The 12490-nt window shown below is 42.3% G+C and overlaps 1 non-coding gene and 1 pseudogene across 1 annotated transcript; one reads left to right on the forward strand and one right to left on the reverse strand.

The window, feature by feature from the left end:
- Positions 1 to 1648: 1648 nt before the first annotated feature.
- LOC127674597 (presenilins-associated rhomboid-like protein, mitochondrial) lies at positions 1649 to 11030 on the reverse strand (annotated as a pseudogene).
- Positions 7350 to 7422, forward strand: Trnap-ugg (transfer RNA proline (anticodon UGG)). Its single transcript has one exon. It is a non-coding gene; the product is annotated as a tRNA-Pro (tRNA).
- Positions 11031 to 12490: the final 1460 nt, after the last annotated feature.

Here is a 12490-nt window from a genome sequence, read left to right on the forward strand (position 1 = left end):
GGAATTAAGGTTGACAAGTCCCGAAAAACAGAAATCGACAGTCATACTGACATCTACACATTTACAGACAACTGCTAATTTGGAGCCAAGATGTCTCAGTGCATCTCATGCTCAGATCAAGCTAGTGTGTAGGCTGGGCTGAGAAGAATTGAATATATTCCTGCTACATGCCCCCACCTCAGGCTCTGGGATTATTAGAATATGTTCCATGACGGGTGTCTTGGACAACTGGTATTCCAAATACAAAGTCAATTCTGTGCAGAAAGGGTGGTCTTTCAGGAAACAGTGCTGAGGTAAGTGTATATCCTCATCCACAAATATAAATTAGAATCAGCAGTCTACTACATGGGAAGACAGTTCAAAATAGATTAGAGATATAAAAATATAAAAATATATGAAATGTGTAACAGAACATGTAGAAGAAACTACTTGTCACTACAGGTTAGGTGAAGATTTTGTAGACAAGATAGGAAATAAAAAACATAATTGGAGAACTGGAGAAAGTGAAATCTGTAAAATCTGAAACTTGCACTGTTCCAAATGCATGGGTGAAAAAGAAAATGAGAAAGTTTAAGTCCATGGCTAAGAGGAAAGTTTGAAAACTCTATATCCAATAAAGAATTTTTATGAAACATGCAGAAAGGTCCCAAAGTTCATTCAGAACAGAGAAATAGAAAACTCTGAAAGGTTTCCGGAGTTCTGTTGTTCCTGGGGACATTGAATAGGATTGTTCATTTTATAAGAGATTTATTAGTGACATTAGTGCCATATGCAGGCAATAGCATTGTAGGGATTCTTAGAATACATAATGGTCACATGGCAGAGTAGATACCACAAAAGAATGCAACTTGAATCTCAAACTGACCCCTAGCACACACAGTGCCCCAAAATTGTAATCTCATCACCAGGAATCTGAGGTTAGGACACAGTGGAATGCTCTCTCAAAGCAAAGCAAAACTGAAAATTACGAGAGAGAGAGAGAGAGAGAGAGAGAGAGAGAGAGAGAGAGAGAGAGAGAGAGAGAGAGAGAGAGAGAGAGAGCTGTAACTGATTAGGAATGCACACAGTCCAATCTCCTTTCTCTACCTGACCCCACAAGAACACTCTGACAATAGCTTCAGTGCACCCTAGTACAAAAGCTTCTGAGGAGGCAGAAAGGTCCCAATCCCTCTCCTTCTGCCAGCAACACAAAGGCCACAAATCCTGAAGTGGGAGTGAGCATACTTGGGTCTGGAATCCCAGCATCTGTCTTCCCACCCTCAGGGAGATTCAAGTGCTCACCTCTGGGAACCCACAAGCCTGGCTCTAGAGAATGCTCCTTTCACTACATATTCTCCTAGGTACACACTGAAAAAGGTTTCCACAATGACTCTAGGTTTCCATGACAACCACAATGAGCATTCTGTTTAGTAACTAGGGATGGCTCCACCCCACCCTCTCTTCCAGTCTCTCAAAGTAGAACTCCTTCCCTCCTGTTATCTAGGCCCCCAACCTGAGAAAGCTTACCCACAAGGGAAACTGCCACCAGCCAGAAAGCAGAGCTTCACTCATGCTGTGAACAAAACATATTCCTGGATACATGACCACAGTGTTCTCCCAGTCTGTGGAGGTCTCCATGGAAATGTCTTGTCATAGAGCAACAGTGTTGTCATGGTCCTAGATGCGTGCTTTCATCAATAATTACCAATGCATCTATCACTTCATAACAGAAAGTTAAAGTCTGAGACACCTTGTGTAGAAAAGGATCTGAAAATAAAAAATCCAAGGTTGAAGAGACTTAAATGGAGATGCAGGGAATCGAACCCAGGACCCCCTACATGCAAAACATGTACTCTACCATTAAGCTACATCCCCATACCTGTGAGTAGTCTGATCACTTCATATATGAATTTACAGACACTGAAGCAAAATTCACAGGCTTCCAGGGATTCATATCAGGTCTTTGTGTAAAATTCATGGAATCTACTTTAGTGTTTTAGGAGATTTTTTTGTGTGTCATTTCTTGTATGACAAAAAAATCTATTTTCAATAAAAAGAAAATAAGAATATTAAGAGCAAATAATTATTTGCTCTTCAAAACATGACAGAGCTGTAACAAATAATACTGAATTATTCGGGTAAAGGGATGTTGGCCTTTAAGCTGGTTGGTTTACAGCACCTGTTTAAACCATACGGAGGGCACATGCATCAAAAATAGCACCTCAACCTGGGAAAAACTTATGTTTTCTTAGCCCATTCTGTTGTTATCAGCTAGCAGCAGGCGATTTGTCTTTTTTGCAACTATCTGGGACATTTCATGATTTGTCTCAGACCTCAAGAGTGGGAACCACAGCTCTCTAAGCCATGTTTCTTCACCAGCTATATCACCCGTGTGTATATACCCTAAAGACACCCCACTGTACCACAAGGATACATGCTCCCCCATGTTCATAGCAGCCTTATTTGTAATAGCCAGAAACCACTCAGATGTCCCTCAGCAGAATAATGGATACAGAAAATGTGCTTCACTTGCTCAAGGGAATACTACTCAGCTATAAAAACAAGGACATCGTGATTTATCAGGTAAATGGGTGGAACTAGATAAGTGAATATTACCCAAAATGTACTGAATACCTAGAATACAACCCAGAGAAAATCACAACATGCAGAAATGCCAAGTAAGGAGGCTTCAATCCTGCTCAGAAGTGGAGGGGGTGGATAATCACAGTAGGCAGAGGGAGGGAGGGACCTGTGTGTGAGAATGGAGGGAGAGGGGAAAGGAGGAACAGGGTCTGATATGGAGGGGACAGGAGAGAGTATTGTACAGGGCCAGGAGAATGAATGGAAATATGCATCCTCTGTGAATGGGACGTAGGGGAACCATCTGTATAGGACAAGAGACCTAGGAGGTAAGAGACTCTCAGGAATCATGTGACCTTAGCCAAAACCCCCAACATAGGGAAGAGGGAACTCAAAGAATCCACCTCCTTTAGATAGACAGTGTAAATAAACCACAGTAAAGACTCTGATCCAGAATTGTTCCTGTCTAAAAGAACCACAGAAACAAAACTGGGGAAGAGACTGGGGGAAATGCTGCCAATGACCAGCCCAACGTAGGATCCATCTCATGGGGGTGACCAAGGTCTGTCACTACTACTGATGCTATGGTGTGCTCACAGACCAAACCCTGACAAGGCTTTCCTGAGAGAGGCCCTACCAGCAGCTGACTTACAGAGAGGCAGATACTTACACCTGACCATTGGATTCAACCTGAGGTTGAATTTGGTGAAGGACTGAATAACCTGAAAAAGAGAATGACCACATAGGAAGAGCAGAAGACTCAACTAACCTAGACTCCCAGGGACATCCCAGAGACTGAGACACCAACCAGGAACATGCAGGCCCAATCTGAGGCCCCTGGCACATATCCAGCAGAGGACTGTCTGGTCTGGCCTCAGTGGGAGAAAATGATCTTAATCCTTAGTAGTCTTGAGGTTCCAGGTAGGAGGAGGCATGGGGTGAGCACCTTCTTGTAGGCAACAGGGAGGAGGAATGGGATGAGGATCTGTGGGAGGGGTATAGAAGGCATAAATTGATTGGAATGTAAATAAACAAAAAATAACGTTAAAAATAAAAAAAATAAAAAAAGGAAAAAGTGAGTGCTCATGGAAAACAACCTTGGAGAACAAAGAGCCTTTGATGCTGGGTTGGATGTAAGGAATCTGACCATGGTCCAATGCAGGGACTGCACTCTCCAGAAGCAGAATAAGAGGGTGTTTGCAACCATGATGCCTGTCACAGTCCTGTGGCCATCACCTAGGCTAGTGTACCACTTGTTAGTCTTCTGAGATGTCCTTCCTCTTGTGGCCATTTACCATCCAACCGGATAGATTTCATACCATCAACATAACTCTGCACCCTGGATGTCAGGGATTCAAACTGTCAAATACCAGCTGATACTAATGTACAGCCAGGGAACCCAGTAGTGAAAGACAAAGGCTTCACTAGAGTTCTTCTAAGCTAGTGGGAAGGACAAAAGACTGTTTCCTCCAGGAGCAGGATCAAGGCACTTCTGTATGCTGTCCCCATGACTCTGACTGATCTTCAAGGTTTATCCTCCCTCAGTTCCTCTATAAATGCACATTTAGGCTGAAGAAATCATTTAAACCTGCATTGGAGCAGCTGTGGAGCCTCGGTCTCAGAGAGCTCCTGGTAGCCTTCCTCCTAGGGAGGCACACGAGGGTGAAGGAAACCCAAGTGTCAGTGTACCCAACCTTGCAATGCCAGGGTCCCAACCTCTGCCCACCTTGTCCTGATCTTACTAACCCTGCAGAAACACATTATATTTAATTTGACCCAACACCCTCAGTTTATTGTGTGTATGCCATGTCTCAAAGAACACAAAATTTCCTGTTCTTAGTATTATTTTCTATTCATTAAAAATAGATTGTTTTGTCCTAGAAGAAATAACAGAAAAATTCCATAAAATAATAAACTAGAAGCCATAAATCGTACACAAAGACATGATGCAGATTCTTACATGCCCTATAAAGGCAGCTTCAGTCATTTTATGTTGATATAGGCTATAATCACAGTACTCATTGGCCTCTTGATATACCTTAGCGGTTGAGCACCATGCCTTGAACACATGGGGTCCTGGGTTCGACTCCCTGTATCTCTGAGGTTTTTCTTTTTCTCTTCAGGGTCTCATTCTACACAGTGTGTCACAACCTAGAACACATTTCCATAGAGACCTCCAGAGTCTCCTCAGTATAGTAAAAGAGCTCATCTAGGACCGTGAAAACAATGTTGCTCTATAACCTTGATGTGAAAACAATGTTGCTCTTTAACCTTGATGATGTTTCCATGGAGACCTCCATCTTCTGGTGAGCACAGCCTGGCCATGCCTCTAGGAATGTTTCCTTCACAAGTTGAGTGAAGCTCTGCTTTCTAGCGGGTGCAGTTTCCCTTATGGGTATGATTTCTCAGGTGATAAAGGACAAGAGTGAATGAATTCTGCTTTGAGAGAAAGGAAGGGAGGGCTGCGGAGAGCCTTCCTAGTTACTGAGCAGAGGGGAGGTGCTCTCCCCAACTCCCCCATTGGGGACCCCATGCTCAGTCCAATGGTTGGGTGTGAGCTTTTGCCTCTGTATTGGTCACGCTCTGGCAACTGAACCACTACTGAGGGGGTTTGCAGCCCCAAGGATGGAGCAACAGTGTCAACTGTCCAGACCCCCTGGAGCTCTTGGGGACTGAGCCACCAACCAAAGAGTACACATGGAGTGACCCATGGCCCTGGGCACATATGTGGCAGAGGATGGCCTTGTTTGGTCATCAGTGAGAGGAGCGGCCCTTGAGCCTGAGGGTGTTTGATGCCCCAGTGTAGGGGAATGCCAGTGAGGAAGTACAGGAGTGGGTGGGTGAGTGGGTGAGCACCCTCACAGAGGCAGGGGACAGTGGGATAGGGGATTTCCCAAGGGGTAACCTGGAGAGGGGATAGCATTTGAATTATTAATAAAAAAATATCCCATCCAAAATTAAATGAATAAATAAAAACCAATATAAATTAGGAACTCCATATGTATCATTTGGAAAAATATTTTTATAAATTTTTTATAAATTTATTATATTTTATTTTAGAAATTTATAAAAAAATTACCTATAAAATGTCTAATAGAATGTATAAAGAAAATATCAGTCACTAGGATCTATGTGAAGATTTCACACCTAAGACACCAAATAAAAACCAAATTGGAGTACTGGAGATATCCAAAAATTTCCATAGGTTAAAAAAAAAGAGATGATTTAAGACTATGGCTAGTGGAATAGTTTAAAAATTTCATAAACCTATAGTAACCATGACAGCCACAAATGCCCCTCCCCTCTGCTCAGTAACTAGCAAGTCTCTCCACTGCTCCCCTTCCTTTCTCTCAAAGCAGAATTCATTCACCCTTGTCCTTTATCACCTGAGAAATCATACCCATAAGGGAAACTACACCAGCTAGAAAGCAGAGCTTCGCTCAACTTGTGAAGGAAACATTCCTAGAGGCATGGCCAGGCTGTGCTCACCAGAAGATGGAAGTCTCCATGGAAACATCATCAAGGTTAAAGAGCAACATTGTTTTCACATCAAGGTTATAGAGCAACATTGTTTTCACGGTCCTAGATGAGCTCTTTTACTATACTGAGGAGACTCTGGAGGTCTCTATGGAAATGTGTTCTAGGTTGTGACACACTGTGTAGAATGAGACCCTGAAGAGAAAAAGAAAAACCTCACAGATACCGGGAATCGAACCCGGGACCCCATGCATTCAAGGTATGGTGCTTTACCGCTAAGCTATATCAGGAGGCCAGTGAGTAGGGTGATTATAATCTATATCAACATAAAATGACAGAAACTGCCTTTAAAGGGTCTGTAAGAATTTGCATCATGACTTTGTGTACGATTTATGGCTTCTAGTTTATTATTTTATGGAATTTTTCTGTTATTTCTTCTAGAAAAAAACAATCTATTTTTAATGAAAAGAAAATAATACAAAGAACAGGAAATTTTGTGTTCTTTGAGACATGGCATACACACAATAAATTGACAGTGTCTTGTCAAATTAATTATAATGTGTTTCTGCAGGGTTAGGTAAGATCAGAACAAGGTGGTGCAAGCTGGTGGAAGTCAATCTGGTGGTTCCTCAGAAAACTGGAAACAGTTCTACCTGAAGACCCAGTGTTGTACCCAGATCATGAAAACCCCAAAGAGAGCACCAGGAACCACGAATCCTATGTAAGCACATGAGAGTCTTTATTCAAACTTGAGCTCAGGCCACTGACCTTCCTGATGGTGCAACAGGATAGGAGAGAGGCCCAGAGATCCAGGGGAACGGGATTATAAAGGAACAAACAAGAACCAGGGATTTCCAAGCTTTGGCACTACTTGACATGGTAAAGGGATGCCGGCCTCGGTCCCCAAGAGCTCCTGGTATCTTTCCCCCAAGGGAAGCACACAAGGATAAGGGCAGCCCTAGCAATAGGGGACCCAACCTTGCAATGCCATCTTCCCAACGTCTGCCCCAACCTGGCCGGTTCTTACTAAACCTACAGAAACACATTATAATTAATTTCACACAATCCTCTCAATGTATTGTATGTATGCCATGTTTTAAAGAACACAGAATTTCTTGTTGCTAATACTATTTTCTTTTCATTGAAAAGAGATTCTGTTCTCATATGAGAAAAACATAAAAATCCCACAATCATCTTAAATTAGAAAGCAACAAATCATATAAAAATGTGCTGCAGATTCTTTCAAGCCCTATAAATGCAGTTTTGGTCACTCGTTATTGATATATGCTATAAAGCTGGCAAGTTGTCAGGCTGGAGATGTAGCTCTGAGGTTTGAGCCCATGCTTTGGATGCATGTGGTCCCGGGTTCGATTCCCGGCATCTCCAAATCTTTACTTTTCCTCTTTGGGTCTCTTTTTACACAGGGTGACACAACCTAGCATATCTCCATAATCTCCTGAGGAACATAAAAGACCTCATTTCTGACCAGGGCAACAATGTTGCTCTATAACCATGACAATGTTTCCATGGAGACCTAGTCTAGTGATTAGAGCCAGGGCCAAGCACGCCTCTAGGAATATTTTATTCGCAGCTTGAGTAAAGCTCTGCTTTCTGGCTGGTGGTAGTTTCCCTTATGCTTTCTAATGCGACAGATAACAAGGGTGAATGAGTTCTGCATTGAGAGAAAGAAAGGGAGGGATGGGCAGAGCATTCCTAGTTCCTGAGAAGAGAGAGGGGAGGAGCATTTATTGTTGTCATGGAAACCCAGATTCAATATTTTTTAGATTCAGCTGTATCCCCCAACCTTCTTTAGAGGGAGGGTTTCTCTTCTTTCAGCTGCTGTAGTATACTGCATTTATTGTACTACATGTATTATATTACGTGTCCCATGTATTCCAGGCTACCTGGCTCATCAGATTTTTGGTAATTCTTATGCCCATGTCTCCCATCTTACTATAGGAACCCTGAGATTACAGATCATGAGGACCACTTGTGGCCATTCCCCTGGTTTGTTACAACTGAACTCAGATCATGAAGCATGCCTCAAAAGAAGTGCTTGTACTTGCTGAGCCTCCTGCAAGTTAAAAATGTTATTTTCTCCGGTCCATAATCCTTTTTAAATTCTAACTGAAAAGTGGCCCAGTTGGGTTTTGATTGATCAATAAAGATTCCAGCAGGTAATGGTTGGGGAGAGAGGAACAGGCTGGACCCTTAGAGTTGCCAAATCAAGGAAGCAGGAGTGAGGAGAAAGGAACCAGCATGATTTAGGGGGAGAAAGAGACTCAGATGGATGGATGGACATAGGACCTGCAGGAGATAAAATCAACTAGCCATGTGAAATTGAAGTAGGTGGTGATTCCCAGGGTGAGTGGCTGGAAGTGCTACTACCCTCCTGGAGCATAAAGAAGTGTAGCACACACTCACCTCTACATGGGAGGATTGTGAAGGAACAATATTAACAATGACTCCAGAAAGAGCTGGACACGCACCACATGTGCACCACGTGTGAGGACCAGTAATCTAACAGTGAGCGTTCTGGGACATCTGATGTAATAGAATTTATCCAGAGTCCTTTGGTCCCTCTGTCTGTTTGACATGGCAGGATATGTTTTGCACATGGAATCACATTGAACCTCAACAGACCTGCATACTGCTTATACATTAGAAAGGCTCCAAACATTCCTAAATAACTACATACACAAATCCAGAGTCTATTATGTTCTTGACTCTGACTATTCATTAGTGGTAAGATGTCTATTGTTTCAAAATTATTCTACATGTTTCATGCAACAAGAATAAGATGATACTATTTATTTTAATTGGGTGTCTAAAGTCAAACTTCATAGATTCATGCATAGAAAATGAAAACTAAGAATCAGAAGAAAGTCAGAGAAGAACATTGTCTGAAGACAGATCTCCATATAGACCTAATGTAACTGAGCCAGAATTTTATTGGAATTAAGGTTGACAAGTCCCGAAAAACGGAAATCGACAGTCATACTGACATCTACACATTTACAGACAACTGCTAATTTGGAGCCAAGATTTCTCAGTGCATCTCATGCTCAGATCAAGCTAGTGTGTAGGCTGGGCTGAGAAGAATTGAATATATTCCTGCTACATGCCCCCACCTCAGGCTCTGGGATTATTAGAATATGTTCCATGACGGGCGTCTTGGACAACTGATATTCCAAATACAAAGTCAATTCTGTGCAGAAAGGGTGGTCTTTCAGGAAACAGTGCTGAGGTAAGTGTATATCCTCATCCGCAAATATAAATTAGAATCAGCAGTCTACTACATGGGAAGACAATTCAAAATAGATTAGAGATGTAAAAATATAAAAATATATGAAATGTGTAACAGAACATGTAGAAGAAACTACTTGTCACTGCAGGTTAGGTGAAGATTTTGTAGACAAGATACCAAATGAAAATCATAACTGGAGAACTGGAGAAAGTGAAATCCATAAAATCTGAAAACTTCCACTGTTCCAAATGCATGGGTGAAAATGAAAATGGGAAAGTTTAAGTCCATGGCTAAGAGGAAAGTTTGAAAACTCTATATCCAATAAAGAATTTTTATGAAACATGCAGAAAGGTCCCAAAGTTCATTCAGAACAGAGAAATAGAAAACTCTGAAAGGTTTCCGGAGTTCTGTTGTTCCTGGGGACATTGAATAGGATTGCTCATTTTATAAGAGATTTATTAGTGACAATAGTGCCATATGCAGGCAATAGCATTGTAGGGATTCTTAGAATACATCATGGTCACATGGAAGAGTAGATACCACAAAAGAATGCAACTTGAATCTCAGACTGACCCCTAGCACACACAGTGCCCCAAAATTGTAATCTCATCACCAGGAATCTGAGGTTAGGACACAGTGGAATGCTCTCTCAAAACAAAGCAAAACTGAAAATTACCAGAGAGAGAAAGAGAGACAGAGAGAGAGAGAGAGAGAGAGAGAGAGAGAGAGAGAGAGAGAGAGAGAGAGAGGGAAGGGGGAGAGAGGGAGAGAGTGATGTAGAAGAGAGGGAGAGGGAGGGTAGAGGGGGGAGAGAGATGGGGGAGAGGGAAAGAAAAGAGGGAGAGGGAGAGAGTGACAATGGAGGGAGAGGGAGAGGGGGAGAGAGAGACAGAGAGAAAGAGAGAGAGAGACAGAGAGAGAGAGAGAAGGGGGAGAGAGGGGGAGAGTGATGTAGAAGAGAGGGAGAGGGAGGGTAGAGGGGGCAGAGAGATGGGGGAGAGGGAAAGAAAAGAGGGAGAGAGTGAGAGAGTGACAAGGGAGGGAGAGGGAGAGGGGGAGAGAGAGACAGAGAGAGAGAGAGAAAGAGAAAGAGAGAGAGAGAGAGAGAGAGAGAGAGAGAGAGAGAGAGAGAGAGAGAGCTCTAACTGCTTAGGAATGCACACAGTTCAATCTCCTTTCTCTAACTAACCCCACAAGAACACTCTGACAATAGCTTCAGTGCACCCTAGTACAAAAGCTTCTGAGGAGGCAGAAAGGTCCCAATCCCTCTCCTGCCAACAACACACTGGCCACAAATCCTGAAGTGGGGGTGAGCCTACTTGGGTCTGGGATCCCTGCATCTGTCTTCCACCCTCAGGGAGATTCAAGTGCTCACCTCTGGGAACCCACAAGCCTGGCTCCAGAGAATGCTCCTTTCACTACATATTCTCCTAGGTACACACTGAAAATGGTTTCCACAATGACTCTAGGTTTCCATGACAACCACATTGAGCATTCTGTTTAGTAACTAGGGATGGCTCCACCCCACCCTCACTTCCAGTCTCTCAAAGTAGAACTCATTCCCTCCTGTTATCTAGGCCCCCAACCTGAGAAAGCTTACCCACAAGGGAAACTGCAACCAGTCAGAAAGCAGAGCTTCACTCAAGCTGTGAACAAAACATATTCCTGGAGGCATGACCACAGTGTTCTCCCCAGTCTGTGGAGTTCTCCATGGAAATGTCATGTCATAGAGCAACATTGTTGTCATGGTCCTAGATGCGTGCTTTCATCAATAATTACCAATGCATCTATCACTTCATAACAGAAAGTTAAAGTCTGAGACACCTTGTGTAGAAAAGGATCTGAAAATAAAAAATCCAAGGTTGAAGAGACTTAAATGGAGATGCAGGGAATCGAACCCAGTACCCCATACATGCAACGCATGTGGTGTACCATTGAGCTACATCCCCATTCCTGTGAGTAGTCTGATTATTTCATATATGAACTCACAGACACTGAAGCAAAATTCACAGTCTTCCAGGGATTCATATCAGGTCTTTGTGTAAAATTCATGGCATCCACTTTAGTGTTTTAGGAGATTTTTTTTTTGTGTGTCATTTCTTGTATGACAAAAAAAATCTATTTTCAATAAAAAGAAAATAAGAATATTTTTTTTCCTTAATGTTTTTTTTATTCAATATAATTTATTTAAATTTCAAATGATTTCCCCTTTTCTAGCCCCCCCACTCCCCGATAGTCCCTTCTCTTCCCCTGTCCTCCCTCCCACCCCTTCCCACTTCCCCGTTCTGGTTTTGCCGAATACTGTTTCACTGAGTCTTTCCAGAACCAGGGGCCACTCCTCCTTTCTTCTTGTATCTCATTTGATGTGTGGATTATGTTTTGGGTATTCCAGTTTTCTAGGTTAATAACCACTTATTAGTGAGTGCATACCATGATTCACCTTTTGAGTCTGGGTTACCTCACTTAGTATGATGTTCTCTAGCTCTATCCATTTGCCTAAGAATTTCATGAATTCATTGTTTCTAATGGCTGAATAGTACTCCATTGTGTAGATATACCACATTTTTTTGCATCCACTCTTCTGTTGAGGGATACCTGGGTTCAGAAAATAAGAATATTAAGAGCAAATAATTATATGCTCTTCAAAACATGACACATCTATAACAAATAATACTGAATTATTCGGGTTCCTCCATTTTAACTCAATTTTATGTTGGATTAATAGTTCAGTTAACAGTATAATGCCAAATTCATAATAATGTTACTGAATTAACAATATGCTCTCATCTTTCAGGGCATCAAAGTTTCCAGTAACTTGTTGAACACACTTCTATTCTCTTTTAAAATATGCCTTAACTTTCAGGCCTTCAAAAACTGTTTTAAAAATTTTGTGAGGCTGGTAATCTTTTCCTCAACTTTGCCACACACTATTTTTCACTTCACATTGTCGGGTGGGTAAATGTAAAGTAACTAGGCAGACTGTTTTCCATCAGTTCCCTGGGCAGGACATGGCCCCTGAGCCAGGCTGGCTGGCAGACAAAAGCTGCCTATGTGCTCAGTTCCTGAGTGCAGACAGATCCCTGGAGGTTTTAGTCTTGCATTTCAATGGAAAGGGCTGATATTTTACAGAGTGCCCTTATCCTCTTGTTACTGTATTGCTGGAGTGTCTGGAAGCTTCAAGGGTATACTAGAGCAGTTCCCACTTAT

The sequence above is a fragment of the Apodemus sylvaticus genome, chromosome X, assembly GCF_947179515.1.
Source record: "Apodemus sylvaticus chromosome X, mApoSyl1.1, whole genome shotgun sequence".
Taxonomy (NCBI): Eukaryota; Metazoa; Chordata; class Mammalia; order Rodentia; family Muridae; genus Apodemus; species Apodemus sylvaticus.